The sequence below is a fragment of the Rhinichthys klamathensis genome, unplaced genomic scaffold (genome assembly GCF_029890125.1).
Source record: "Rhinichthys klamathensis goyatoka isolate OS25496 unplaced genomic scaffold, OSU_Roscu_1.1 h1tg000011l_1, whole genome shotgun sequence".
Lineage (NCBI taxonomy): Eukaryota > Metazoa > Chordata > Actinopteri > Cypriniformes > Leuciscidae > Rhinichthys > Rhinichthys klamathensis.
The window spans coordinates 10,852,536-10,879,753 of record NW_026606564.1 but is presented as its reverse complement, the minus strand read 5'-3'; the positions used below and the strand labels follow the sequence as shown (position 1 = coordinate 10,879,753).

The following is a 27,218-nucleotide window of genomic DNA, read 5'->3' as shown; positions in this document are numbered from 1 at the left end:
TTTCGCCACCACAGCGAAAGCAGCACGTTCAGGGAGCCAAAACACAATTCTTTTTTTTCAACAAGTCACGAAGCCTCATAAGAAGCTGACAAAAATTGCCAAGGCTGACTGTATTTCAAGTCATCCCAGCAGGGTATTGGGTAAAGTTTTCAACCAGCAAAGATCACGTCTCGGATGAGCCTCATAGACTTCGATATTGCCTCTGCGAAAGAATGCCTGGCGAAGGTAGCGACGTCTCCCGTGCTTTTATCTGGACATGTAACGACAGGGTGGTATCAAGCTTTAAACTGCCATGTAATAAGCTTTTTGGCACTGACGGCTGCATGGTGTGTCTACGAAACAGGCGAGTGATGTGCACAAAAAGGTTTATTCCTTGTTCTCTCTTCACTCAAAGAACAAAAAGTGTGCTGCTTTCGTAATTTTGGGGGGAAAGAATTATGGGTATCCTGGTAGCAAAGGGGCGGAGTTATAACGCTCAATCTCCAAGAATATGTTTGAGTTCGGGATCGATTCGACGAGCCCCCTACGAGGTTGGGTAGGATAATGAAGAGTGCAAGGACACTGCAAACATATTCTGAGAGAGGTCCAATGCAAGCTATGCTGCCTTTTTCTCGACACAGGCGTTCTCTCTAGGTTCTTTCCAACAAAGCAGAAGCAGCACAGAAAATAAACATAAGCACATCTCCCTCTATCAACACAGTTGTGAGTCTCCTAACCCATAGAACCCAATGCTCCTTGCAGGTCAGTCGAAGGGTTACCGTCAACTGACCTGCAAAGCCGTTCAAAGTACCTTGCTGACAACTTTAACAACATCATCCTTAAAATAGCTGCAGAAACACACCACAGCCCAGCTTCGGGCAGACTTGCAGGCGAGTGACGAGGTGGCCGAGTGGTTAAGGCGATGGACTGCTAATCCATTGTGCTCTGCACGCGTGGGTTCGAATCCCATCCTCGTCGTTTGATGTCTTAAGTGTTTCGAGAGAGCCAAGTGCGCCTGGAAAAGCCGTTCAAAGTACCTTGCTGCCAACTTTAACAACATCATCCTTAAAATAGCTGCAGAAACACACCACAGCCCAGCTTCGGGCAAACGTGCAGGCGAGTGACGAGGTGGCCGAGTGGTTAAGGCGATGGACTGCTAATCCATTGTGCTCTGCACGCGTGGGTTCGAATCCCATCCTTGTCGTATGATGTCTTTAGTGTTTCGAGAGAGCCAAGTGCGCCTGGCAAAGCCGTTCAAAGTACCTTGCTGCCAACTTTAACGACATCATCCTTAAAGCTGCTGTAGGTAACTTTTGAAAAAATGTATTTGCTAAAACTGTCATTATGTCCTGACAGTAGAATATGAGACAGATAATCTGTGTAAAAATCACGCTCCTCTGGCTCCTCCTAGTGGTCCTATTGCCATTTGCAAGAAATACACGCTCCCGGTCAGAAACAACCGGAATGTCTTAGAAGTGTCAATCACGCTCGTGTACGCGCTGATCACACCCCTCTCTTGCACAGCGCGAGCGCGTACCGTCGTTCAAACTCAAGATTTCCGGCGTGCTGCAGCTGTGCTTATGACGGAGAAACAACCTAAACTGCCAATTCTCGAGTGACACCTGCTCATAAAACAAAGAGGTAAAAGGAAAAAGACTGATGACGATAAACAAGCGAAAAAGAAAGAATTACACAGAGCCCATTGACTCTGTGTCAAAACTCTAGCCGCATAACATGTAGATAAAATGTCACGCACTCTGCTAAGCAACAGTTAAAACCTGCTAATTCACTGGCTTGTCATGTTGCTGAAATAATGTACTAGCACACCTTATCTAGCATTATATATCGCTAGAATAATTACTTACATACTCTAACGTTAGTTACCGTTATCTTACTAGCTATTTATAACTTATAGAAAGAGTGCAACGATAAAGTTACATGTAGGCCATTGCAAAATACATAATGATTTGAGGACCAAGTTTGTAGTCAAAGTATGGGCAGGCCATAGTCAATGTAAAGCATATTATTGACGTTTAGTCCCTATTAGTAAATGTGCCATATAACTTTTTATCCGCTGTTATCAGTGGCCCTGTTTACTAGCCTGCTGTGGAGGGAGGGCTGTAGCGCAGCAGAGAGCAAGGGGGTGGGACCTGTAAGTTGTGCTTGTTCAAATTTTCAGGCTAAGTCAACGTTTTCTCAAAACTCCCTACTGCAGCTTTAATATAATATAATTATAGCTGCAGAAAATGCTCATGTTAATTTCTTAAAACATTGTTGAGGACAGGGTCAATACAAGAAGCCCCCTGGTGCATGGATATGACCATTAGAAATACAAAAACACATTCTAAGGGAGGTCCTAATCCTGGCTACACCAGCCTTATTCAAGCTCATGCTTTCGCCACCACAGCGAAAGCAGCACGTTCAGGGAGCCAAAACACAATTCTTTTTTTTCAACAAGTCACGAAGCCTCATAAGAAGCTGACAAAAATTGCCAAGGCTGACTGTATTTCAAGTCATCCCAGCGGGGTATTGGGTAAAGTTTTCAACCAGCAAAGATCACGTCTCGGATGAGCCTCATAGACTACGATATTGCCTCTGCGAAAGAATGCCTGGCGAAGGTAGCGACGTCTCCCGTGCTTTTATCTGGACATGTAACGACAGGGTGGTATCAAGCTTTAAACTGCCATGTAATAAGCTTTTTGGCACTGACGGCTGCATGGTGTGTCTACGAAACAGGCGAGTGATGTGCACAAAAAGGTTTATTCCTTGTTCTCTCTTCACTCAAAGAACAAAAAGTGTGCTGCTTTCGTAATTTTGGGGGGAAAGAATTATGGGTATCCTGGTAGCAAAGGGGCGGAGTTATAACGCTCAATCTCCAAGAATATGTTTGAGTTCGGGATCGATTCGACGAGCCCCCTACGAGGTTGGGTAGGATAATGAAGAGTGCAAGGACACTGCAAACATATTCTGAGAGAGGTCCAATGCAAGCTATGCTGCCTTTTTCTCGACACAGGCGTTCTCTCTAGGTTCTTTCCAACAAAGCAGAAGCAGCACAGAAAATAAACATAAGCACATCTCCCTCTATCAACACAGTTGTGAGTCTCCTAACCCATAGAACCCAATGCTCCTTGCAGGTCAGTCGAAGGGTTACCGTCAACTGACCTGCAAAGCCGTTCAAAGTACCTTGCTGACAACTTTAACAACATCATCCTTAAAATAGCTGCAGAAACACACCACAGCCCAGCTTCGGGCAGACTTGCAGGCGAGTGACGAGGTGGCCGAGTGGTTAAGGCGATGGACTGCTAATCCATTGTGCTCTGCACGCGTGGGTTCGAATCCCATCCTCGTCGATTGATGTCTTTAGTGTTTCGAGAGAGCCAAGTGCGCCTGGAAAAGCCGTTCAAAGTACCTTGCTGCCAACTTTAACAACATCATCCTTAAAATAGCTGCAGAAACACACCACAGCCCAGCTTCGGGCAGACTTGCAGGCGAGTGACGAGGTGGCCGAGTGGTTAAGGCGATGGACTGCTAATCCATTGTGCTCTGCACGCGTGGGTTCGAATCCCATCCTCGTCGTTTGATGTCTTAAGTGTTTCGAGAGAGCCAAGTGCGACTGGCAAAGCCGTTCAATGAAATTTGCTGCCAACTTTAACAACATCATCCTTAAAATAGCTGCAGAAACACACCACAGCCCAGCTTCGGGCAGACGTGCCGGCGAGTGACGAGGTGGCCGAGTGGTTAAGGCGATGGACTGCTAATCCATTGTGCTCTGCACGCGTGGGTTCGAATCCCATCCTCGTCGATTGATGTCTTTAGTGTTTCGAGAGAGCCAAGTGCGCCTGGAAAAGCCGTTCAAAGTACCTTGCTGCCAACTTTGACGACATCATCCTTAAAATAGCTGCAGAAACACACCACAGCCCAGCTTCGGGCAAACGTGCAGGCGAGTGACGAGGTGGCCGAGTGGTTAAGGCGATGGACTGCTAATCCATTGTGCTCTGCACGCGTGGGTTCGAATCCCATCCTTGTCGTATGATGTCTTTAGTGTTTCGAGAGAGCCAAGTGCGCCTGGCAAAGCCGTTCAAAGTACCTTGCTGCCAACTTTAACGACATCATCCTTAAAGCTGCTGTAGGTAACTTTTGAAAAAATGTATTTGCTAAAACTGTCATTATGTCCTGACAGTAGAATATGAGACAGATAATCTGTGTAAAAATCACGCTCCTCTGGCTCCTCCTAGTGGTCCTATTGCCATTTGCAAGAAATACACGCTCCCGGTCAGAAACAACCGGAATGTCTTAGAAGTGTCAATCACGCTCGTGTACGCGCTGATCACACCCCTCTCTTGCACAGCGCGAGCGCGTACCGTCGTTCAAACTCAAGATTTCCGGCGTGCTGCAGCTGTGCTTATGACGGAGAAACAACCTAAACTGCCAATTCTCGAGTGACACCTGCTCATAAAACAAAGAGGTAAAAGGAAAAAGACTGATGACGATAAACAAGCGAAAAAGAAAGAATTACACAGAGCCCATTGACTCGGTGTCAAAACTCTAGCCGCATAACATGTAGATAAAATGTCACGCACTCTGCTAAGCAACAATTAAAACCTGCTAATTCACTGGCTTGTCATGTTGCTGAAATAATGTACTAGCACACCTTATCTAGCATTATATATCGCTAGAATAATTACTTACATACTCTAACGTTAGTTACCGTTATCTTACTAGCTATTTATAACTTATAGAAAGAGTGCAACGATAAAGTTACATGTAGGCCATTGCAAAATACATAATGATTTGAGGACCAAGTTTGTAGTCAAAGTATGGGCAGGCCATAGTCAATGTAAAGCATATTATTGACGTTTAGTCCCTATTGGTAAATGTGCCATATAACTTTTTATCCGCTGTTATCAGTGGCCCTGTTTACTAGCCTGCGCGTTCACGACAGGCTCCGCTGTGGAGGACGAGCTGTGGAGGGAGGGCTGTAGCGCAGCAGAGAGCAAGGGGGTGGGACCTGTAAGTTGTGCTTGTTCAAATTTTCAGGCTAAGTCAACGTTTTCTCAAAACTCCCTGCTGCAGCTTTAATATAATATAATTATAGCTGCAGAAAATGCTCATGTTAATTTCTTAAAACATTGTTGAGGACAGGGTCAATACAAGAAGCCCCCTGGTGCATGGATATGACCATTAGAAATACAAAAACACATTCTAAGGGAGGTCCTAATCCTGGCTACACCAGCCTTATTCAAGCTCATGCTTTCGCCACCACAGCGAAAGCAGCACGTTCAGGGAGCCAAAACACAATTCTTTTTTTTCAACAAGTCACGAAGCCTCATAAGAAGCTGACAAAAATTGCCAAGGCTGACTGTATTTCAAGTCATCCCAGCGGGGTATTGGGTAAAGTTTTCAACCAGCAAAGATCACGTCTCGGATGAGCCTCATAGACTACGATATTGCCTCTGCGAAAGAATGCCTGGTGAAGGTAGCGACGTCTCCCGTGCTTTTATCTGGACATGTAACGACAGGGTGGTATCAAGCTTTAAACTGCCATGTAATAAGCTTTTTGGCACTGACGGCTGCATGGTGTGTCTACGAAACAGGCGAGTGATGTGCACAAAAAGGTTTATTCCTTGTTCTCTCTTCACTCAAAGAACAAAAAGTGTGCTGCTTTCGTAATTTTGGGGGGAAAGAATTATGGGTATCCTGGTAGCAAAGGGGCTGAGTTATAACGCTCAATCTCCAAGAATATGTTTGAGTTCGGGATCGATTCGACGAGCCCCCTACGAGGTTGGGTAGGATAATGAAGAGTGCAAGGACACTGCAAACATATTCTGAGAGAGGTCCAATGCAAGCTATGCTGCCTTTTTCTCGACACAGGCGTTCTCTCTAGGTTCTTTCCAACAAAGCAGAAGCAGCACAGAAAATAAACATAAGCACATCTCCCTCTATCAACACAGTTGTGAGTCTCCTAACCCATAGAACCCAATGCTCCTTGCAGGTCAGTCGAAGGGTTACCGTCAACTGACCTGCAAAGCCGTTCAAAGTACCTTGCTGACAACTTTAACAACATCATCCTTAAAATAGCTGCAGAAACACACCACAGCCCAGCTTCGGGCAGACTTGCAGGCGAGTGACGAGGTGGCCGAGTGGTTAAGGCGATGGACTGCTAATCCATTGTGCTCTGCACGCGTGGGTTCGAATCCCATCCTCGTCGATTGATGTCTTTAGTGTTTCGAGAGAGCCAAGTGCGCCTGGAAAAGCCGTTCAAAGTACCTTGCTGCCAACTTTAACAACATCATCCTTAAAATAGCTGCAGAAACACACCACAGCCCAGCTTCGGGCAGACTTTCAGGCGAGTAACGAGGTGGCCGAGTGGTTAAGGCGATGGACTGCTAATCCATTGTGCTCTGCATGCGTGGGTTCGAATCCCATCCTCGTCGTTTGATGTCTTTAGTGTTTCGAGAGAGCCAAGTGCGACTGGCAAAGCCGTTCAATGAACTTTGCTGCCAACATTAACAGCATCATCCTTAAAATAGCTGCAGAAACACACCACAGCCCAGCTTCGGGCAGACGTGCCGGCGAGTGACGAGGTGGCCGAGTAGTTAAGGCGATGGACTGCTAATCCATTGTGCTCTGCACGCGTGGGTTCGAATCCCATCCTCGTCGATTGATGTCTTTAGTGTTTCGAGAGAGCCAAGTGCGCCTGGAAAAGCCGTTCAAAGTACCTTGCTGCCAACTTTGATGACATCATCCTTAAAATAGCTGCAGAAACACACCACAGCCCAGCTTCGGGCAAACGTGCAGGCGAGTGACGAGGTGGCTGAGTGGTTAAGGCGATGGACTGCTAATCCATTGTGCTCTGCACGCGTGGGTTCGAATCCCATCCTCGTCGTCTTTAGTGTTTCGAGAGAGCCAAGTGCGCCTGGCAAAGCCGTTCAAAGTACCTTGCTGCCAACTTTAACGACATCATCCTTAAAGATGCTGTAGGTAACTTTTGAAAAAATGTATTTGCTAAAACTGTCATTATGTCCTGACAGTAGAATATGAGACAGATAATCTGTGTAAAAATCACGCTCCTCTGGCTCCTCCTAGTGGTCCTATTGCCATTTGCAAGAAATACACGCTCCCGGTCAGAAACAACCGGAATGTCTTAGAAGTGTCAATCACGCTCGTGTACGCGCTGATCACACCCCTCTCTTGCACAGCGCGAGCGCGTACCGTCGTTCAAACTCAAGATTTCCGGCGTGCTGCAGCTGTGCTTATGACGGAGAAACAACCTAAACTGCCAATTCTCGAGTGACACCTGCTCATAAAACAAAGAGGTAAAAGGAAAAAGACTGATGACGATAAACAAGCGAAAAAGAAAGAATTACACAGAGCCCATTGACTCGGTGTCAAAACTCTAGCCGCATAACATGTAGATAAAATGTCACGCACTCTGCTAAGCAACAATTAAAACCTGCTAATTCACTGGCTTGTCATGTTGCTGAAATAATGTAGTAGCACACCTTATCTAGCATTATATATCGCTAGAATAATTACTTACATACTCTAACGTTAGTTACCGTTATCTTACTAGCTATTTATAACTTATAGAAAGAGTGCAACGATAAAGTTACATGTAGGCCATTGCAAAATACATAATGATTTGAGGACCAAGTTTGTAGTCAAAGTATGGGCAGGCCATAGTCAATGTAAAGCATATTATTGACGTTTAGTCCCTATTAGTAAATGTGCCATATAACTTTTTATCCGCTGTTATCAGTGGCCCTGTTTACTAGCCTGCTGTGGAGGGAGGGCTGTAGCGCAGCAGAGAGCAAGGGGGTGGGACCTGTAAGTTGTGCTTGTTCAAATTTTCAGGCTAAGTCAACGTTTTCTCAAAACTCCCTACTGCAGCTTTAATATAATATAATTATAGCTGCAGAAAATGCTCATGTTAATTTCTTAAAACATTGTTGAGGACAGGGTCAATACAAGAAGCCCCCTGGTGCATGGATATGACCATTAGAAATACAAAAACACATTCTAAGGGAGGTCCTAATCCTGGCTACACCAGCCTTATTCAAGCTCATGCTTTCGCCACCACAGCGAAACCAGCACGTTCAGGGAGCCAAAACACAATTCTTTTTTTTCAACAAGTCACGAAGCCTCATAAGAAGCTGACAAAAATTGCCAAGGCTGACTGTATTTCAAGTCATCCCAGCAGGGTATTGGGTAAAGTTTTCAACCAGCAAAGATCACGTCTCGGATGAGCCTCATAGACTACGATATTGCCTCTGCGAAAGAATGCCTGGCGAAGGTAGCGACGTCTCCGGTGCTTTTATCTGGACATGTAACGACAGGGTGGTATCAAGCTTTAAACTGCCATGTAATAAGCTTTTTGGGCATGGTGTGTCTACGAAACAGGCGAGTGATGTGCACAAAAAGGTTTATTCATTGTTCTCTCTTCACTCAAAGAACAAAAAGTGTGCTGCTTTCGTAATTTTGGGGGGAAAGAATTATGGGTATCCTGGTAGCAAAGGGGCGGAGTTATAACGCTCAATCTCCAAGAATATGTTTGAGTTCGGGATCGATTCGACGAGCCCCCTACGAGGTTGGGTAGGATAATGAAGAGTGCAAGGACACTGCAAACATATTCTGAGAGAGGTCCAATCCAAGCTATGCTGCCTTTTTCTCGACACAGGCGTTCTCTCTAGGTTCTTTCCAACAAAGCAGAAGCAGCACAGAAAATAAACATAAGCACATCTCCCTCTATCAACACAGTTGTGAGTCTCCATTGTGCTCTGCACGCGTGGGTTCGAATCCCATCCTCGTCGTTTGATGTCTTAAGTGTTTCGAGAGAGCCAAGTGCGCCTGGAAAAGCCGTTCAAAGTACCTTGCTGCCAACTTTAACAACATCATCCTTAAAATAGCTGCAGAAACACACCACAGCCCAGCTTCGGGCAAACGTGCAGGCGAGTGACGAGGTGGCCGAGTGGTTAAGGCGATGGACTGCTAATCCATTGTGCTCTGCACGCGTGGGTTCGAATCCCATCCTTGTCGTATGATGTCTTTAGTGTTTCGAGAGAGCCAAGTGCGCCTGGCAAAGCCGTTCAAAGTACCTTGCTGCCAACTTTAACGACATCATCCTTAAAGCTGCTGTAGGTAACTTTTGAAAAAATGTATTTGCTAAAACTGTCATTATGTCCTGACAGTAGAATATGAGACAGATAATCTGTGTAAAAATCACGCTCCTCTGGCTCCTCCTAGTGGTCCTATTGCCATTTGCAAGAAATACACGCTCCCGGTCAGAAACAACCGGAATGTCTTAGAAGTGTCAATCACGCTCGTGTACGCGCTGATCACACCCCTCTCTTGCACAGCGCGAGCGCGTACCGTCGTTCAAACTCAAGATTTCCGGCGTGCTGCAGCTGTGCTTATGACGGAGAAACAACCTAAACTGCCAATTCTCGAGTGACACCTGCTCATAAAACAAAGAGGTAAAAGGAAAAAGACTGATGACGATAAACAAGCGAAAAAGAAAGAATTACACAGAGCCCATTGACTCTGTGTCAAAACTCTAGCCGCATAACATGTAGATAAAATGTCACGCACTCTGCTAAGCAACAGTTAAAACCTGCTAATTCACTGGCTTGTCATGTTGCTGAAATAATGTACTAGCACACCTTATCTAGCATTATATATCGCTAGAATAATTACTTACATACTCTAACGTTAGTTACCGTTATCTTACTAGCTATTTATAACTTATAGAAAGAGTGCAACGATAAAGTTACATGTAGGCCATTGCAAAATACATAATGATTTGAGGACCAAGTTTGTAGTCAAAGTATGGGCAGGCCATAGTCAATGTAAAGCATATTATTGACGTTTAGTCCCTATTAGTAAATGTGCCATATAACTTTTTATCCGCTGTTATCAGTGGCCCTGTTTACTAGCCTGCTGTGGAGGGAGGGCTGTAGCGCAGCAGAGAGCAAGGGGGTGGGACCTGTAAGTTGTGCTTGTTCAAATTTTCAGGCTAAGTCAACGTTTTCTCAAAACTCCCTACTGCAGCTTTAATATAATATAATTATAGCTGCAGAAAATGCTCATGTTAATTTCTTAAAACATTGTTGAGGACAGGGTCAATACAAGAAGCCCCCTGGTGCATGGATATGACCATTAGAAATACAAAAACACATTCTAAGGGAGGTCCTAATCCTGGCTACACCAGCCTTATTCAAGCTCATGCTTTCGCCACCACAGCGAAAGCAGCACGTTCAGGGAGCCAAAACACAATTCTTTTTTTTCAACAAGTCACGAAGCCTCATAAGAAGCTGACAAAAATTGCCAAGGCTGACTGTATTTCAAGTCATCCCAGCAGGGTATTGGGTAAAGTTTTCAACCAGCAAAGATCACGTCTCGGATGAGCCTCATAGACTTCGATATTGCCTCTGCGAAAGAATGCCTGGCGAAGGTAGCGACGTCTCCCGTGCTTTTATCTGGACATGTAACGACAGGGTGGTATCAAGCTTTAAACTGCCATGTAATAAGCTTTTTGGCACTGACGGCTGCATGGTGTGTCTACGAAACAGGCGAGTGATGTGCACAAAAAGGTTTATTCCTTGTTCTCTCTTCACTCAAAGAACAAAAAGTGTGCTGCTTTCGTAATTTTGGGGGGAAAGAATTATGGGTATCCTGGTAGCAAAGGGGCGGAGTTATAACGCTCAATCTCCAAGAATATGTTTGAGTTCGGGATCGATTCGACGAGCCCCCTACGAGGTTGGGTAGGATAATGAAGAGTGCAAGGACACTGCAAACATATTCTGAGAGAGGTCCAATGCAAGCTATGCTGCCTTTTTCTCGACACAGGCGTTCTCTCTAGGTTCTTTCCAACAAAGCAGAAGCAGCACAGAAAATAAACATAAGCACATCTCCCTCTATCAACACAGTTGTGAGTCTCCTAACCCATAGAACCCAATGCTCCTTGCAGGTCAGTCGAAGGGTTACCGTCAACTGACCTGCAAAGCCGTTCAAAGTACCTTGCTGACAACTTTAACAACATCATCCTTAAAATAGCTGCAGAAACACACCACAGCCCAGCTTCGGGCAGACTTGCAGGCGAGTGACGAGGTGGCCGAGTGGTTAAGGCGATGGACTGCTAATCCATTGTGCTCTGCACGCGTGGGTTCGAATCCCATCCTCGTCGTTTGATGTCTTAAGTGTTTCGAGAGAGCCAAGTGCGCCTGGAAAAGCCGTTCAAAGTACCTTGCTGCCAACTTTAACAACATCATCCTTAAAATAGCTGCAGAAACACACCACAGCCCAGCTTCGGGCAAACGTGCAGGCGAGTGACGAGGTGGCCGAGTGGTTAAGGCGATGGACTGCTAATCCATTGTGCTCTGCACGCGTGGGTTCGAATCCCATCCTTGTCGTATGATGTCTTTAGTGTTTCGAGAGAGCCAAGTGCGCCTGGCAAAGCCGTTCAAAGTACCTTGCTGCCAACTTTAACGACATCATCCTTAAAGCTGCTGTAGGTAACTTTTGAAAAAATGTATTTGCTAAAACTGTCATTATGTCCTGACAGTAGAATATGAGACAGATAATCTGTGTAAAAATCACGCTCCTCTGGCTCCTCCTAGTGGTCCTATTGCCATTTGCAAGAAATACACGCTCCCGGTCAGAAACAACCGGAATGTCTTAGAAGTGTCAATCACGCTCGTGTACGCGCTGATCACACCCCTCTCTTGCACAGCGCGAGCGCGTACCGTCGTTCAAACTCAAGATTTCCGGCGTGCTGCAGCTGTGCTTATGACGGAGAAACAACCTAAACTGCCAATTCTCGAGTGACACCTGCTCATAAAACAAAGAGGTAAAAGGAAAAAGACTGATGACGATAAACAAGCGAAAAAGAAAGAATTACACAGAGCCCATTGACTCTGTGTCAAAACTCTAGCCGCATAACATGTAGATAAAATGTCACGCACTCTGCTAAGCAACAGTTAAAACCTGCTAATTCACTGGCTTGTCATGTTGCTGAAATAATGTACTAGCACACCTTATCTAGCATTATATATCGCTAGAATAATTACTTACATACTCTAACGTTAGTTACCGTTATCTTACTAGCTATTTATAACTTATAGAAAGAGTGCAACGATAAAGTTACATGTAGGCCATTGCAAAATACATAATGATTTGAGGACCAAGTTTGTAGTCAAAGTATGGGCAGGCCATAGTCAATGTAAAGCATATTATTGACGTTTAGTCCCTATTAGTAAATGTGCCATATAACTTTTTATCCGCTGTTATCAGTGGCCCTGTTTACTAGCCTGCTGTGGAGGGAGGGCTGTAGCGCAGCAGAGAGCAAGGGGGTGGGACCTGTAAGTTGTGCTTGTTCAAATTTTCAGGCTAAGTCAACGTTTTCTCAAAACTCCCTACTGCAGCTTTAATATAATATAATTATAGCTGCAGAAAATGCTCATGTTAATTTCTTAAAACATTGTTGAGGACAGGGTCAATACAAGAAGCCCCCTGGTGCATGGATATGACCATTAGAAATACAAAAACACATTCTAAGGGAGGTCCTAATCCTGGCTACACCAGCCTTATTCAAGCTCATGCTTTCGCCACCACAGCGAAAGCAGCACGTTCAGGGAGCCAAAACACAATTCTTTTTTTTCAACAAGTCACGAAGCCTCATAAGAAGCTGACAAAAATTGCCAAGGCTGACTGTATTTCAAGTCATCCCAGCGGGGTATTGGGTAAAGTTTTCAACCAGCAAAGATCACGTCTCGGATGAGCCTCATAGACTACGATATTGCCTCTGCGAAAGAATGCCTGGCGAAGGTAGCGACGTCTCCCGTGCTTTTATCTGGACATGTAACGACAGGGTGGTATCAAGCTTTAAACTGCCATGTAATAAGCTTTTTGGCACTGACGGCTGCATGGTGTGTCTACGAAACAGGCGAGTGATGTGCACAAAAAGGTTTATTCCTTGTTCTCTCTTCACTCAAAGAACAAAAAGTGTGCTGCTTTCGTAATTTTGGGGGGAAAGAATTATGGGTATCCTGGTAGCAAAGGGGCGGAGTTATAACGCTCAATCTCCAAGAATATGTTTGAGTTCGGGATCGATTCGACGAGCCCCCTACGAGGTTGGGTAGGATAATGAAGAGTGCAAGGACACTGCAAACATATTCTGAGAGAGGTCCAATGCAAGCTATGCTGCCTTTTTCTCGACACAGGCGTTCTCTCTAGGTTCTTTCCAACAAAGCAGAAGCAGCACAGAAAATAAACATAAGCACATCTCCCTCTATCAACACAGTTGTGAGTCTCCTAACCCATAGAACCCAATGCTCCTTGCAGGTCAGTCGAAGGGTTACCGTCAACTGACCTGCAAAGCCGTTCAAAGTACCTTGCTGACAACTTTAACAACATCATCCTTAAAATAGCTGCAGAAACACACCACAGCCCAGCTTCGGGCAGACTTGCAGGCGAGTGACGAGGTGGCCGAGTGGTTAAGGCGATGGACTGCTAATCCATTGTGCTCTGCACGCGTGGGTTCGAATCCCATCCTCGTCGATTGATGTCTTTAGTGTTTCGAGAGAGCCAAGTGCGCCTGGAAAAGCCGTTCAAAGTACCTTGCTGCCAACTTTAACAACATCATCCTTAAAATAGCTGCAGAAACACACCACAGCCCAGCTTCGGGCAGACTTGCAGGCGAGTGACGAGGTGGCCGAGTGGTTAAGGCGATGGACTGCTAATCCATTGTGCTCTGCACGCGTGGGTTCGAATCCCATCCTCGTCGTTTGATGTCTTAAGTGTTTCGAGAGAGCCAAGTGCGACTGGCAAAGCCGTTCAATGAAATTTGCTGCCAACTTTAACAACATCATCCTTAAAATAGCTGCAGAAACACACCACAGCCCAGCTTCGGGCAGACGTGCCGGCGAGTGACGAGGTGGCCGAGTGGTTAAGGCGATGGACTGCTAATCCATTGTGCTCTGCACGCGTGGGTTCGAATCCCATCCTCGTCGATTGATGTCTTTAGTGTTTCGAGAGAGCCAAGTGCGCCTGGAAAAGCCGTTCAAAGTACCTTGCTGCCAACTTTGACGACATCATCCTTAAAATAGCTGCAGAAACACACCACAGCCCAGCTTCGGGCAAACGTGCAGGCGAGTGACGAGGTGGCCGAGTGGTTAAGGCGATGGACTGCTAATCCATTGTGCTCTGCACGCGTGGGTTCGAATCCCATCCTTGTCGTATGATGTCTTTAGTGTTTCGAGAGAGCCAAGTGCGCCTGGCAAAGCCGTTCAAAGTACCTTGCTGCCAACTTTAACGACATCATCCTTAAAGCTGCTGTAGGTAACTTTTGAAAAAATGTATTTGCTAAAACTGTCATTATGTCCTGACAGTAGAATATGAGACAGATAATCTGTGTAAAAATCACGCTCCTCTGGCTCCTCCTAGTGGTCCTATTGCCATTTGCAAGAAATACACGCTCCCGGTCAGAAACAACCGGAATGTCTTAGAAGTGTCAATCACGCTCGTGTACGCGCTGATCACACCCCTCTCTTGCACAGCGCGAGCGCGTACCGTCGTTCAAACTCAAGATTTCCGGCGTGCTGCAGCTGTGCTTATGACGGAGAAACAACCTAAACTGCCAATTCTCGAGTGACACCTGCTCATAAAACAAAGAGGTAAAAGGAAAAAGACTGATGACGATAAACAAGCGAAAAAGAAAGAATTACACAGAGCCCATTGACTCGGTGTCAAAACTCTAGCCGCATAACATGTAGATAAAATGTCACGCACTCTGCTAAGCAACAATTAAAACCTGCTAATTCACTGGCTTGTCATGTTGCTGAAATAATGTACTAGCACACCTTATCTAGCATTATATATCGCTAGAATAATTACTTACATACTCTAACGTTAGTTACCGTTATCTTACTAGCTATTTATAACTTATAGAAAGAGTGCAACGATAAAGTTACATGTAGGCCATTGCAAAATACATAATGATTTGAGGACCAAGTTTGTAGTCAAAGTATGGGCAGGCCATAGTCAATGTAAAGCATATTATTGACGTTTAGTCCCTATTGGTAAATGTGCCATATAACTTTTTATCCGCTGTTATCAGTGGCCCTGTTTACTAGCCTGCGCGTTCACGACAGGCTCCGCTGTGGAGGACGAGCTGTGGAGGGAGGGCTGTAGCGCAGCAGAGAGCAAGGGGGTGGGACCTGTAAGTTGTGCTTGTTCAAATTTTCAGGCTAAGTCAACGTTTTCTCAAAACTCCCTGCTGCAGCTTTAATATAATATAATTATAGCTGCAGAAAATGCTCATGTTAATTTCTTAAAACATTGTTGAGGACAGGGTCAATACAAGAAGCCCCCTGGTGCATGGATATGACCATTAGAAATACAAAAACACATTCTAAGGGAGGTCCTAATCCTGGCTACACCAGCCTTATTCAAGCTCATGCTTTCGCCACCACAGCGAAAGCAGCACGTTCAGGGAGCCAAAACACAATTCTTTTTTTTCAACAAGTCACGAAGCCTCATAAGAAGCTGACAAAAATTGCCAAGGCTGACTGTATTTCAAGTCATCCCAGCGGGGTATTGGGTAAAGTTTTCAACCAGCAAAGATCACGTCTCGGATGAGCCTCATAGACTACGATATTGCCTCTGCGAAAGAATGCCTGGTGAAGGTAGCGACGTCTCCCGTGCTTTTATCTGGACATGTAACGACAGGGTGGTATCAAGCTTTAAACTGCCATGTAATAAGCTTTTTGGCACTGACGGCTGCATGGTGTGTCTACGAAACAGGCGAGTGATGTGCACAAAAAGGTTTATTCCTTGTTCTCTCTTCACTCAAAGAACAAAAAGTGTGCTGCTTTCGTAATTTTGGGGGGAAAGAATTATGGGTATCCTGGTAGCAAAGGGGCTGAGTTATAACGCTCAATCTCCAAGAATATGTTTGAGTTCGGGATCGATTCGACGAGCCCCCTACGAGGTTGGGTAGGATAATGAAGAGTGCAAGGACACTGCAAACATATTCTGAGAGAGGTCCAATGCAAGCTATGCTGCCTTTTTCTCGACACAGGCGTTCTCTCTAGGTTCTTTCCAACAAAGCAGAAGCAGCACAGAAAATAAACATAAGCACATCTCCCTCTATCAACACAGTTGTGAGTCTCCTAACCCATAGAACCCAATGCTCCTTGCAGGTCAGTCGAAGGGTTACCGTCAACTGACCTGCAAAGCCGTTCAAAGTACCTTGCTGACAACTTTAACAACATCATCCTTAAAATAGCTGCAGAAACACACCACAGCCCAGCTTCGGGCAGACTTGCAGGCGAGTGACGAGGTGGCCGAGTGGTTAAGGCGATGGACTGCTAATCCATTGTGCTCTGCACGCGTGGGTTCGAATCCCATCCTCGTCGATTGATGTCTTTAGTGTTTCGAGAGAGCCAAGTGCGCCTGGAAAAGCCGTTCAAAGTACCTTGCTGCCAACTTTAACAACATCATCCTTAAAATAGCTGCAGAAACACACCACAGCCCAGCTTCGGGCAGACTTTCAGGCGAGTAACGAGGTGGCCGAGTGGTTAAGGCGATGGACTGCTAATCCATTGTGCTCTGCATGCGTGGGTTCGAATCCCATCCTCGTCGTTTGATGTCTTTAGTGTTTCGAGAGAGCCAAGTGCGACTGGCAAAGCCGTTCAATGAACTTTGCTGCCAACATTAACAGCATCATCCTTAAAATAGCTGCAGAAACACACCACAGCCCAGCTTCGGGCAGACGTGCCGGCGAGTGACGAGGTGGCCGAGTAGTTAAGGCGATGGACTGCTAATCCATTGTGCTCTGCACGCGTGGGTTCGAATCCCATCCTCGTCGATTGATGTCTTTAGTGTTTCGAGAGAGCCAAGTGCGCCTGGAAAAGCCGTTCAAAGTACCTTGCTGCCAACTTTGATGACATCATCCTTAAAATAGCTGCAGAAACACACCACAGCCCAGCTTCGGGCAAACGTGCAGGCGAGTGACGAGGTGGCTGAGTGGTTAAGGCGATGGACTGCTAATCCATTGTGCTCTGCACGCGTGGGTTCGAATCCCATCCTCGTCGTCTTTAGTGTTTCGAGAGAGCCAAGTGCGCCTGGCAAAGCCGTTCAAAGTACCTTGCTGCCAACTTTAACGACATCATCCTTAAAGATGCTGTAGGTAACTTTTGAAAAAATGTATTTGCTAAAACTGTCATTATGTCCTGACAGTAGAATATGAGACAGATAATCTGTGTAAAAATCACGCTCCTCTGGCTCCTCCTAGTGGTCCTATTGCCATTTGCAAGAAATACACGCTCCCGGTCAGAAACAACCGGAATGTCTTAGAAGTGTCAATCACGCTCGTGTACGCGCTGATCACACCCCTCTCTTGCACAGCGCGAGCGCGTACCGTCGTTCAAACTCAAGATTTCCGGCGTGCTGCAGCTGTGCTTATGACGGAGAAACAACCTAAACTGCCAATTCTCGAGTGACACCTGCTCATAAAACAAAGAGGTAAAAGGAAAAAGACTGATGACGATAAACAAGCGAAAAAGAAAGAATTACACAGAGCCCATTGACTCGGTGTCAAAACTCTAGCCGCATAACATGTAGATAAAATGTCACGCACTCTGCTAAGCAACAATTAAAACCTGCTAATTCACTGGCTTGTCATGTTGCTGAAATAATGTAGTAGCACACCTTATCTAGCATTATATATCGCTAGAATAATTACTTACATACTCTAACGTTAGTTACCGTTATCTTACTAGCTATTTATAACTTATAGAAAGAGTGCAACGATAAAGTTACATGTAGGCCATTGCAAAATACATAATGATTTGAGGACCAAGTTTGTAGTCAAAGTATGGGCAGGCCATAGTCAATGTAAAGCATATTATTGACGTTTAGTCCCTATTAGTAAATGTGCCATATAACTTTTTATCCGCTGTTATCAGTGGCCCTGTTTACTAGCCTGCTGTGGAGGGAGGGCTGTAGCGCAGCAGAGAGCAAGGGGGTGGGACCTGTAAGTTGTGCTTGTTCAAATTTTCAGGCTAAGTCAACGTTTTCTCAAAACTCCCTACTGCAGCTTTAATATAATATAATTATAGCTGCAGAAAATGCTCATGTTAATTTCTTAAAACATTGTTGAGGACAGGGTCAATACAAGAAGCCCCCTGGTGCATGGATATGACCATTAGAAATACAAAAACACATTCTAAGGGAGGTCCTAATCCTGGCTACACCAGCCTTATTCAAGCTCATGCTTTCGCCACCACAGCGAAACCAGCACGTTCAGGGAGCCAAAACACAATTCTTTTTTTTCAACAAGTCACGAAGCCTCATAAGAAGCTGACAAAAATTGCCAAGGCTGACTGTATTTCAAGTCATCCCAGCAGGGTATTGGGTAAAGTTTTCAACCAGCAAAGATCACGTCTCGGATGAGCCTCATAGACTACGATATTGCCTCTGCGAAAGAATGCCTGGCGAAGGTAGCGACGTCTCCGGTGCTTTTATCTGGACATGTAACGACAGGGTGGTATCAAGCTTTAAACTGCCATGTAATAAGCTTTTTGGGCATGGTGTGTCTACGAAACAGGCGAGTGATGTGCACAAAAAGGTTTATTCATTGTTCTCTCTTCACTCAAAGAACAAAAAGTGTGCTGCTTTCGTAATTTTGGGGGGAAAGAATTATGGGTATCCTGGTAGCAAAGGGGCGGAGTTATAACGCTCAATCTCCAAGAATATGTTTGAGTTCGGGATCGATTCGACGAGCCCCCTACGAGGTTGGGTAGGATAATGAAGAGTGCAAGGACACTGCAAACATATTCTGAGAGAGGTCCAATCCAAGCTATGCTGCCTTTTTCTCGACACAGGCGTTCTCTCTAGGTTCTTTCCAACAAAGCAGAAGCAGCACAGAAAATAAACATAAGCACATCTCCCTCTATCAACACAGTTGTGAGTCTCCATTGTGCTCTGCACGCGTGGGTTCGAATCCCATCCTCGTCGATTGATGTCTTTAGTGTTTCGAGAGAGCCAAGTGCGCCTGGAAAAGCCGTTCAAAGTACCTTGCTGACAACTTTAACAACATCATCCTTAAAATAGCTGCAGAAACACACCACAGCCCAGCTTCGGGCAGACTTGCAGGCGAGTGACGAGGTGGCCGAGTGGTTAAGGCGATGGACTGCTAATCCATTGTGCTCTGCACGCGTGGGTTCGAATCCCATCCTCGTCGTATGATGTCTTTAGTGTTTCGAGAGAGCCAAGTGCGCCTGGCAAAGCCGTTCAAAGTACCTTGCTGCCAACTTTAACGACATCATCCTTAAAGCTGCTGTAGGTAACTTTTGAAAAAATGTATTTGCTAAAACTGTCATTATGTCCTGACAGTAGAATATGAGACAGATAATCTGTGTAAAAATCACGCTCCTCTGGCTCCTCCTAGTGGTCCTATTGCCATTTGCAAGAAATACACGCTCCCGGTCAGAAACAACCGGAATGTCTTAGAAGTGTCAATCACGCTCGTGTACGCGCTGATCACACCCCTCTCTTGCACAGCGCGAGCGCGTACCGTCGTTCAAACTCAAGATTTCCGGCGTGCTGCAGCTGTGCTTATGACGGAGAAACAACCTAAACTGCCAATTCTCGAGTGACACCTGCTCATAAAACAAAGAGGTAAAAGGAAAAAGACTGATGACGATAAACAAGCGAAAAAGAAAGAATTACACAGAGCCCATTGACTCGGTGTCAAAACTCTAGCCGCATAACATGTAGATAAAATGTCACACACTCTGCTAAGCAACAGTTAAAACCTGCTAATTCACTGGCTTGTCATGTTGCTGAAATAATGTACTAGCACACCTTATCTAGCATTATATATCGCTAGAATAATTACTTACATACTCTAACGTTAGTTACCGTTATCTTACTAGCTATTTATAACTTATAGAAAGAGTGCAACGATAAAGTTACATGTAGGCCATTGCAAAATACATAATGATTTGAGGACCAAGTTTGTAGTCAAAGTATGGGCAGGCCATAGTCAATGTAAAGCATATTATTGACGTTTAGTCCCTATTAGTAAATGTGCCATATAACTTTTTATCCGCTGTTATCAGTGGCCCTGTTTACTAGCCTGCTGTGGAGGGAGGGCTGTAGCGCAGCAGAGAGCAAGGGGGTGGGACCTGTAAGTTGTGCTTGTTCAAATTTTCAGGCTAAGTCAACGTTTTCTCAAAACTCCCTACTGCAGCTTTAATATAATATAATTATAGCTGCAGAAAATGCTCATGTTAATTTCTTAAAACATTGTTGAGGACAGGGTCAATACAAGAAGCCCCCTGGTGCATGGATATGACCATTAGAAATACAAAAACACATTCTAAGGGAGGTCCTAATCCTGGCTACACCAGCCTTATTCAAGCTCATGCTTTCGCCACCACAGCGAAAGCAGCACGTTCAGGGAGCCAAAACACAATTCTTTTTTTTCAACAAGTCACGAAGCCTCATAAGAAGCTGACAAAAATTGCCAAGGCTGACTGTATTTCAAGTCATCCCAGCGGGGTATTGGGTAAAGTTTTCAACCAGCAAAGATCACGTCTCGGATGAGCCTCATAGACTTCGATATTGCCTCTGCGAAAGAATGCCTGGCGAAGGTAGCGACGTCTCCCGTGCTTTTATCTGGACATGTAACGACAGGGTGGTATCAAGCTTTAAACTGCCATGTAATAAGCTTTTTGGCACTGACGGCTGCATGGTGTGTCTACGAAACAGGCGAGTGATGTGCACAAAAAGGTTTATTCCTTGTTCTCTCTTCACTCAAAGAACAAAAAGTGTGCTGCTTTCGTAATTTTGGGGGGAAAGAATTATGGGTATCCTGGTAGCAAAGGGGCGGAGTTATAACGCTCAATCTCCAAGAATATGTTTGAGTTCGGGATCGATTCGACGAGCCCCCTACGAGGTTGGGTAGGATAATGAAGAGTGCAAGGACACTGCAAACATATTCTGAGAGAGGTCCAATGCAAGCTATGCTGCCTTTTTCTCGACACAGGCGTTCTCTCTAGGTTCTTTCCAACAAAGCAGAAGCAGCACAGAAAATAAACATAAGCACATCTCCCTCTATCAACACAGTTGTGAGTCTCCTAACCCATAGAACCCAATGCTCCTTGCAGGTCAGTCGAAGGGTTACCGTCAACTGACCTGCAAAGCCGTTCAAAGTACCTTGCTGCCAACTTTGACGACATCATCCTTAAAATAGCTGCAGAAACACACCACAGCCCAGCTTCGGGCAGATGTGCAGGCGAGTGATGAGGTGGCCGAGTGGTTAAGGCGATGGACTGCTAATCCATTGTGCTCTGCACGCGTGGGTTCGAATCCCATCCTCGTCGTATGATGTCTTTAGTGTTTCGAGAGAGCCAAGTGCGCCTGGCAAAGCCGTTCAAAGTACCTTGCTGCCAACTTTAACGACATCATCCTTAAAGCTGCTGTAGGTAACTTTTGAAAAAATGTATTTGCTAAAACTGTCATTATGTCCTGACAGTAGAATATGAGACAGATAATCTGTGTAAAAATCACGCTCCTCTGGCTCCTCCTAGTGGTCCTATTGCCATTTGCAAGAAATACACGCTCCCGGTCAGAAACAACCGGAATGTCTTAGAAGTGTCAATCACGCTCGTGTACGCGCTGATCACACCCCTCTCTTGCACAGCGCGAGCGCGTACCGTCGTTCAAACTCAAGATTTCCGGCGTGCTGCAGCTGTGCTTATGACGGAGAAACAACCTAAACTGCCAATTCTCGAGTGACACCTGCTCATAAAACAAAGAGGTAAAAGGAAAAAGACTGATGACGATAAACAAGCGAAAAAGAAAGAATTACACAGAGCCCATTGACTCGGTGTCAAAACTCTAGCCGCATAACATGTAGATAAAATGTCACGCACTCTGCTAAGCAACAGTTAAAACCTGCTAATTCACTGGCTTGTCATGTTGCTGAAATAATGTACTAGCACACCTTATCTAGCATTATATATCGCTAGAATAATTACTTACATACTCTAACGTTAGTTACCGTTATCTTACTAGCTATTTATAACTTATAGAAAGAGTGCAACGATAAAGTTACATGTAGGCCATTGCAAAATACATAATGATTTGAGGACCAAGTTTGTAGTCAAAGTATGGGCAGGCCATAGTCAATGTAAAGCATATTATTGACGTTTAGTCCCTATTAGTAAATGTGCCATATAACTTTTTATCCGCTGTTATCAGTGGCCCTGTTTACTAGCCTGCTGTGGAGGGAGGGCTGTAGCGCAGCAGAGAGCAAGGGGGTGGGACCTGTAAGTTGTGCTTGTTCAAATTTTCAGGCTAAGTCAACGTTTTCTCAAAACTCCCTACTGCAGCTTTAATATAATATAATTATAGCTGCAGAAAATGCTCATGTTAATTTCTTAAAACATTGTTGAGGACAGGGTCAATACAAGAAGCCCCCTGGTGCATGGATATGACCATTAGAAATACAAAAACACATTCTAAGGGAGGTCCTAATCCTGGCTACACCAGCCTTATTCAAGCTCATGCTTTCGCCACCACAGCGAAAGCAGCACGTTCAGGGAGCCAAAACACAATTCTTTTTTTTCAACAAGTCACGAAGCCTCATAAGAAGCTGACAAAAATTGCCAAGGCTGACTGTATTTCAAGTCATCCCAGCGGGGTATTGGGTAAAGTTTTCAACCAGCAAAGATCACGTCTCGGATGAGCCTCATAGACTTCGATATTGCCTCTGCGAAAGAATGCCTGGCGAAGGTAGCGACGTCTCCCGTGCTTTTATCTGGACATGTAACGACAGGGTGGTATCAAGCTTTAAACTGCCATGTAATAAGCTTTTTGGCACTGACGGCTGCATGGTGTGTCTACGAAACAGGCGAGTGATGTGCACAAAAAGGTTTATTCCTTGTTCTCTCTTCACTCAAAGAACAAAAAGTGTGCTGCTTTCGTAATTTTGGGGGGAAAGAATTATGGGTATCCTGGTAGCAAAGGGGCGGAGTTATAACGCTCAATCTCCAAGAATATGTTTGAGTTCGGGATCGATTCGACGAGCCCCCTACGAGGTTGGGTAGGATAATGAAGAGTGCAAGGACACTGCAAACATATTCTGAGAGAGGTCCAATGCAAGCTATGCTGCCTTTTTCTCGACACAGGCGTTCTCTCTAGGTTCTTTCCAACAAAGCAGAAGCAGCACAGAAAATAAACATAAGCACATCTCCCTCTATCAACACAGTTGTGAGTCTCCTAACCCATAGAACCCAATGCTCCTTGCAGGTCAGTCGAAGGGTTACCGTCAACTGACCTGCAAAGCCGTTCAAAGTACCTTGCTGACAACTTTAACAACATCATCCTTAAAATAGCTGCAGAAACACACCACAGCCCAGCTTCGGGCAGACTTGCAGGCGAGTGACGAGGTGGCCGAGTGGTTAAGGCGATGGACTGCTAATCCATTGTGCTCTGCACGCGTGGGTTCGAATCCCATCCTCGTCGTTTGATGTCTTAAGTGTTTCGAGAGAGCCAAGTGCGCCTGGAAAAGCCGTTCAAAGTACCTTGCTGCCAACTTTAACAACATCATCCTTAAAATAGCTGCAGAAACACACCACAGCCCAGCTTCGGGCAAACGTGCAGGCGAGTGACGAGGTGGCCGAGTGGTTAAGGCGATGGACTGCTAATCCATTGTGCTCTGCACGCGTGGGTTCGAATCCCATCCTTGTCGTATGATGTCTTTAGTGTTTCGAGAGAGCCAAGTGCGCCTGGCAAAGCCGTTCAAAGTACCTTGCTGCCAACTTTAACGACATCATCCTTAAAGCTGCTGTAGGTAACTTTTGAAAAAATGTATTTGCTAAAACTGTCATTATGTCCTGACAGTAGAATATGAGACAGATAATCTGTGTAAAAATCACGCTCCTCTGGCTCCTCCTAGTGGTCCTATTGCCATTTGCAAGAAATACACGCTCCCGGTCAGAAACAACCGGAATGTCTTAGAAGTGTCAATCACGCTCGTGTACGCGCTGATCACACCCCTCTCTTGCACAGCGCGAGCGCGTACCGTCGTTCAAACTCAAGATTTCCGGCGTGCTGCAGCTGTGCTTATGACGGAGAAACAACCTAAACTGCCAATTCTCGAGTGACACCTGCTCATAAAACAAAGAGGTAAAAGGAAAAAGACTGATGACGATAAACAAGCGAAAAAGAAAGAATTACACAGAGCCCATTGACTCTGTGTCAAAACTCTAGCCGCATAACATGTAGATAAAATGTCACGCACTCTGCTAAGCAACAGTTAAAACCTGCTAATTCACTGGCTTGTCATGTTGCTGAAATAATGTACTAGCACACCTTATCTAGCATTATATATCGCTAGAATAATTACTTACATACTCTAACGTTAGTTACCGTTATCTTACTAGCTATTTATAACTTATAGAAAGAGTGCAACGATAAAGTTACATGTAGGCCATTGCAAAATACATAATGATTTGAGGACCAAGTTTGTAGTCAAAGTATGGGCAGGCCATAGTCAATGTAAAGCATATTATTGACGTTTAGTCCCTATTAGTAAATGTGCCATATAACTTTTTATCCGCTGTTATCAGTGGCCCTGTTTACTAGCCTGCTGTGGAGGGAGGGCTGTAGCGCAGCAGAGAGCAAGGGGGTGGGACCTGTAAGTTGTGCTTGTTCAAATTTTCAGGCTAAGTCAACGTTTTCTCAAAACTCCCTACTGCAGCTTTAATATAATATAATTATAGCTGCAGAAAATGCTCATGTTAATTTCTTAAAACATTGTTGAGGACAGGGTCAATACAAGAAGCCCCCTGGTGCATGGATATGACCATTAGAAATACAAAAACACATTCTAAGGGAGGTCCTAATCCTGGCTACACCAGCCTTATTCAAGCTCATGCTTTCGCCACCACAGCGAAAGCAGCACGTTCAGGGAGCCAAAACACAATTCTTTTTTTTCAACAAGTCACGAAGCCTCATAAGAAGCTGACAAAAATTGCCAAGGCTGACTGTATTTCAAGTCATCCCAGCAGGGTATTGGGTAAAGTTTTCAACCAGCAAAGATCACGTCTCGGATGAGCCTCATAGACTTCGATATTGCCTCTGCGAAAGAATGCCTGGCGAAGGTAGCGACGTCTCCCGTGCTTTTATCTGGACATGTAACGACAGGGTGGTATCAAGCTTTAAACTGCCATGTAATAAGCTTTTTGGCACTGACGGCTGCATGGTGTGTCTACGAAACAGGCGAGTGATGTGCACAAAAAGGTTTATTCCTTGTTCTCTCTTCACTCAAAGAACAAAAAGTGTGCTGCTTTCGTAATTTTGGGGGGAAAGAATTATGGGTATCCTGGTAGCAAAGGGGCGGAGTTATAACGCTCAATCTCCAAGAATATGTTTGAGTTCGGGATCGATTCGACGAGCCCCCTACGAGGTTGGGTAGGATAATGAAGAGTGCAAGGACACTGCAAACATATTCTGAGAGAGGTCCAATGCAAGCTATGCTGCCTTTTTCTCGACACAGGCGTTCTCTCTAGGTTCTTTCCAACAAAGCAGAAGCAGCACAGAAAATAAACATAAGCACATCTCCCTCTATCAACACAGTTGTGAGTCTCCTAACCCATAGAACCCAATGCTCCTTGCAGGTCAGTCGAAGGGTTACCGTCAACTGACCTGCAAAGCCGTTCAAAGTACCTTGCTGACAACTTTAACAACATCATCCTTAAAATAGCTGCAGAAACACACCACAGCCCAGCTTCGGGCAGACTTGCAGGCGAGTGACGAGGTGGCCGAGTGGTTAAGGCGATGGACTGCTAATCCATTGTGCTCTGCACGCGTGGGTTCGAATCCCATCCTCGTCGTTTGATGTCTTAAGTGTTTCGAGAGAGCCAAGTGCGCCTGGAAAAGCCGTTCAAAGTACCTTGCTGCCAACTTTAACAACATCATCCTTAAAATAGCTGCAGAAACACACCACAGCCCAGCTTCGGGCAAACGTGCAGGCGAGTGACGAGGTGGCCGAGTGGTTAAGGCGATGGACTGCTAATCCATTGTGCTCTGCACGCGTGGGTTCGAATCCCATCCTTGTCGTATGATGTCTTTAGTGTTTCGAGAGAGCCAAGTGCGCCTGGCAAAGCCGTTCAAAGTACCTTGCTGCCAACTTTAACGACATCATCCTTAAAGCTGCTGTAGGTAACTTTTGAAAAAATGTATTTGCTAAAACTGTCATTATGTCCTGACAGTAGAATATGAGACAGATAATCTGTGTAAAAATCACGCTCCTCTGGCTCCTCCTAGTGGTCCTATTGCCATTTGCAAGAAATACACGCTCCCGGTCAGAAACAACCGGAATGTCTTAGAAGTGTCAATCACGCTCGTGTACGCGCTGATCACACCCCTCTCTTGCACAGCGCGAGCGCGTACCGTCGTTCAAACTCAAGATTTCCGGCGTGCTGCAGCTGTGCTTATGACGGAGAAACAACCTAAACTGCCAATTCTCGAGTGACACCTGCTCATAAAACAAAGAGGTAAAAGGAAAAAGACTGATGACGATAAACAAGCGAAAAAGAAAGAATTACACAGAGCCCATTGACTCTGTGTCAAAACTCTAGCCGCATAACATGTAGATAAAATGTCACGCACTCTGCTAAGCAACAGTTAAAACCTGCTAATTCACTGGCTTGTCATGTTGCTGAAATAATGTACTAGCACACCTTATCTAGCATTATATATCGCTAGAATAATTACTTACATACTCTAACGTTAGTTACCGTTATCTTACTAGCTATTTATAACTTATAGAAAGAGTGCAACGATAAAGTTACATGTAGGCCATTGCAAAATACATAATGATTTGAGGACCAAGTTTGTAGTCAAAGTATGGGCAGGCCATAGTCAATGTAAAGCATATTATTGACGTTTAGTCCCTATTAGTAAATGTGCCATATAACTTTTTATCCGCTGTTATCAGTGGCCCTGTTTACTAGCCTGCTGTGGAGGGAGGGCTGTAGCGCAGCAGAGAGCAAGGGGGTGGGACCTGTAAGTTGTGCTTGTTCAAATTTTCAGGCTAAGTCAACGTTTTCTCAAAACTCCCTACTGCAGCTTTAATATAATATAATTATAGCTGCAGAAAATGCTCATGTTAATTTCTTAAAACATTGTTGAGGACAGGGTCAATACAAGAAGCCCCCTGGTGCATG

The 27,218-nt window shown here is 45.1% G+C and overlaps 24 non-coding genes across 24 annotated transcripts; 13 read left to right on the top strand and 11 right to left on the bottom strand.

Annotated features, from left to right (window-relative positions):
* Nucleotides 1-73: 73 nt before the first annotated feature.
* LOC130102451 (U4 spliceosomal RNA) lies at nucleotides 74-214 on the bottom strand. Its single transcript, XR_008809219.1, has one exon. It is a non-coding gene; the product is annotated as a U4 spliceosomal RNA (small nuclear RNA).
* A 661-nt stretch (nucleotides 215-875) lies between these two features.
* On the top strand, nucleotides 876-957 carry trnas-gcu (transfer RNA serine (anticodon GCU)). Its single transcript has one exon. It is a non-coding gene; the product is annotated as a tRNA-Ser (tRNA).
* Nucleotides 958-2,445: 1,488 nt separating this feature from the next.
* On the bottom strand, nucleotides 2,446-2,586 carry LOC130102075 (U4 spliceosomal RNA). Its single transcript, XR_008809124.1, has one exon. It is a non-coding gene; the product is annotated as a U4 spliceosomal RNA (small nuclear RNA).
* A 661-nt stretch (nucleotides 2,587-3,247) lies between these two features.
* trnas-gcu (transfer RNA serine (anticodon GCU)) lies at nucleotides 3,248-3,329 on the top strand. Its single transcript has one exon. It is a non-coding gene; the product is annotated as a tRNA-Ser (tRNA).
* Nucleotides 3,330-3,473: 144 nt separating this feature from the next.
* On the top strand, nucleotides 3,474-3,555 carry trnas-gcu (transfer RNA serine (anticodon GCU)). Its single transcript has one exon. It is a non-coding gene; the product is annotated as a tRNA-Ser (tRNA).
* Nucleotides 3,556-3,699: 144 nt separating this feature from the next.
* trnas-gcu (transfer RNA serine (anticodon GCU)) lies at nucleotides 3,700-3,781 on the top strand. Its single transcript has one exon. It is a non-coding gene; the product is annotated as a tRNA-Ser (tRNA).
* Nucleotides 3,782-5,303: 1,522 nt separating this feature from the next.
* Nucleotides 5,304-5,444, bottom strand: LOC130102068 (U4 spliceosomal RNA). The gene has a single exon (XR_008809123.1). It is a non-coding gene; the product is annotated as a U4 spliceosomal RNA (small nuclear RNA).
* A 661-nt stretch (nucleotides 5,445-6,105) lies between these two features.
* Nucleotides 6,106-6,187, top strand: trnas-gcu (transfer RNA serine (anticodon GCU)). Its single transcript has one exon. It is a non-coding gene; the product is annotated as a tRNA-Ser (tRNA).
* Nucleotides 6,188-8,120: 1,933 nt separating this feature from the next.
* LOC130102306 (U4 spliceosomal RNA) lies at nucleotides 8,121-8,261 on the bottom strand. The gene has a single exon (XR_008809183.1). It is a non-coding gene; the product is annotated as a U4 spliceosomal RNA (small nuclear RNA).
* A 2,016-nt stretch (nucleotides 8,262-10,277) lies between these two features.
* On the bottom strand, nucleotides 10,278-10,418 carry LOC130102439 (U4 spliceosomal RNA). Its single transcript, XR_008809215.1, has one exon. It is a non-coding gene; the product is annotated as a U4 spliceosomal RNA (small nuclear RNA).
* Nucleotides 10,419-11,079: 661 nt separating this feature from the next.
* On the top strand, nucleotides 11,080-11,161 carry trnas-gcu (transfer RNA serine (anticodon GCU)). Its single transcript has one exon. It is a non-coding gene; the product is annotated as a tRNA-Ser (tRNA).
* A 1,488-nt stretch (nucleotides 11,162-12,649) lies between these two features.
* LOC130102065 (U4 spliceosomal RNA) lies at nucleotides 12,650-12,790 on the bottom strand. Its single transcript, XR_008809121.1, has one exon. It is a non-coding gene; the product is annotated as a U4 spliceosomal RNA (small nuclear RNA).
* A 661-nt stretch (nucleotides 12,791-13,451) lies between these two features.
* On the top strand, nucleotides 13,452-13,533 carry trnas-gcu (transfer RNA serine (anticodon GCU)). Its single transcript has one exon. It is a non-coding gene; the product is annotated as a tRNA-Ser (tRNA).
* A 144-nt stretch (nucleotides 13,534-13,677) lies between these two features.
* Nucleotides 13,678-13,759, top strand: trnas-gcu (transfer RNA serine (anticodon GCU)). The gene has a single exon. It is a non-coding gene; the product is annotated as a tRNA-Ser (tRNA).
* Nucleotides 13,760-13,903: 144 nt separating this feature from the next.
* trnas-gcu (transfer RNA serine (anticodon GCU)) lies at nucleotides 13,904-13,985 on the top strand. Its single transcript has one exon. It is a non-coding gene; the product is annotated as a tRNA-Ser (tRNA).
* Nucleotides 13,986-15,507: 1,522 nt separating this feature from the next.
* LOC130102060 (U4 spliceosomal RNA) lies at nucleotides 15,508-15,648 on the bottom strand. The gene has a single exon (XR_008809120.1). It is a non-coding gene; the product is annotated as a U4 spliceosomal RNA (small nuclear RNA).
* A 661-nt stretch (nucleotides 15,649-16,309) lies between these two features.
* trnas-gcu (transfer RNA serine (anticodon GCU)) lies at nucleotides 16,310-16,391 on the top strand. The gene has a single exon. It is a non-coding gene; the product is annotated as a tRNA-Ser (tRNA).
* A 1,933-nt stretch (nucleotides 16,392-18,324) lies between these two features.
* LOC130102302 (U4 spliceosomal RNA) lies at nucleotides 18,325-18,465 on the bottom strand. The gene has a single exon (XR_008809181.1). It is a non-coding gene; the product is annotated as a U4 spliceosomal RNA (small nuclear RNA).
* A 672-nt stretch (nucleotides 18,466-19,137) lies between these two features.
* trnas-gcu (transfer RNA serine (anticodon GCU)) lies at nucleotides 19,138-19,219 on the top strand. Its single transcript has one exon. It is a non-coding gene; the product is annotated as a tRNA-Ser (tRNA).
* A 1,262-nt stretch (nucleotides 19,220-20,481) lies between these two features.
* On the bottom strand, nucleotides 20,482-20,622 carry LOC130102347 (U4 spliceosomal RNA). The gene has a single exon (XR_008809195.1). It is a non-coding gene; the product is annotated as a U4 spliceosomal RNA (small nuclear RNA).
* Nucleotides 20,623-22,627: 2,005 nt separating this feature from the next.
* LOC130102341 (U4 spliceosomal RNA) lies at nucleotides 22,628-22,768 on the bottom strand. The gene has a single exon (XR_008809194.1). It is a non-coding gene; the product is annotated as a U4 spliceosomal RNA (small nuclear RNA).
* A 661-nt stretch (nucleotides 22,769-23,429) lies between these two features.
* trnas-gcu (transfer RNA serine (anticodon GCU)) lies at nucleotides 23,430-23,511 on the top strand. The gene has a single exon. It is a non-coding gene; the product is annotated as a tRNA-Ser (tRNA).
* Nucleotides 23,512-24,999: 1,488 nt separating this feature from the next.
* LOC130102434 (U4 spliceosomal RNA) lies at nucleotides 25,000-25,140 on the bottom strand. Its single transcript, XR_008809214.1, has one exon. It is a non-coding gene; the product is annotated as a U4 spliceosomal RNA (small nuclear RNA).
* Nucleotides 25,141-25,801: 661 nt separating this feature from the next.
* trnas-gcu (transfer RNA serine (anticodon GCU)) lies at nucleotides 25,802-25,883 on the top strand. Its single transcript has one exon. It is a non-coding gene; the product is annotated as a tRNA-Ser (tRNA).
* The last annotated feature ends 1,335 nt before the right edge of the window (nucleotides 25,884-27,218 follow it).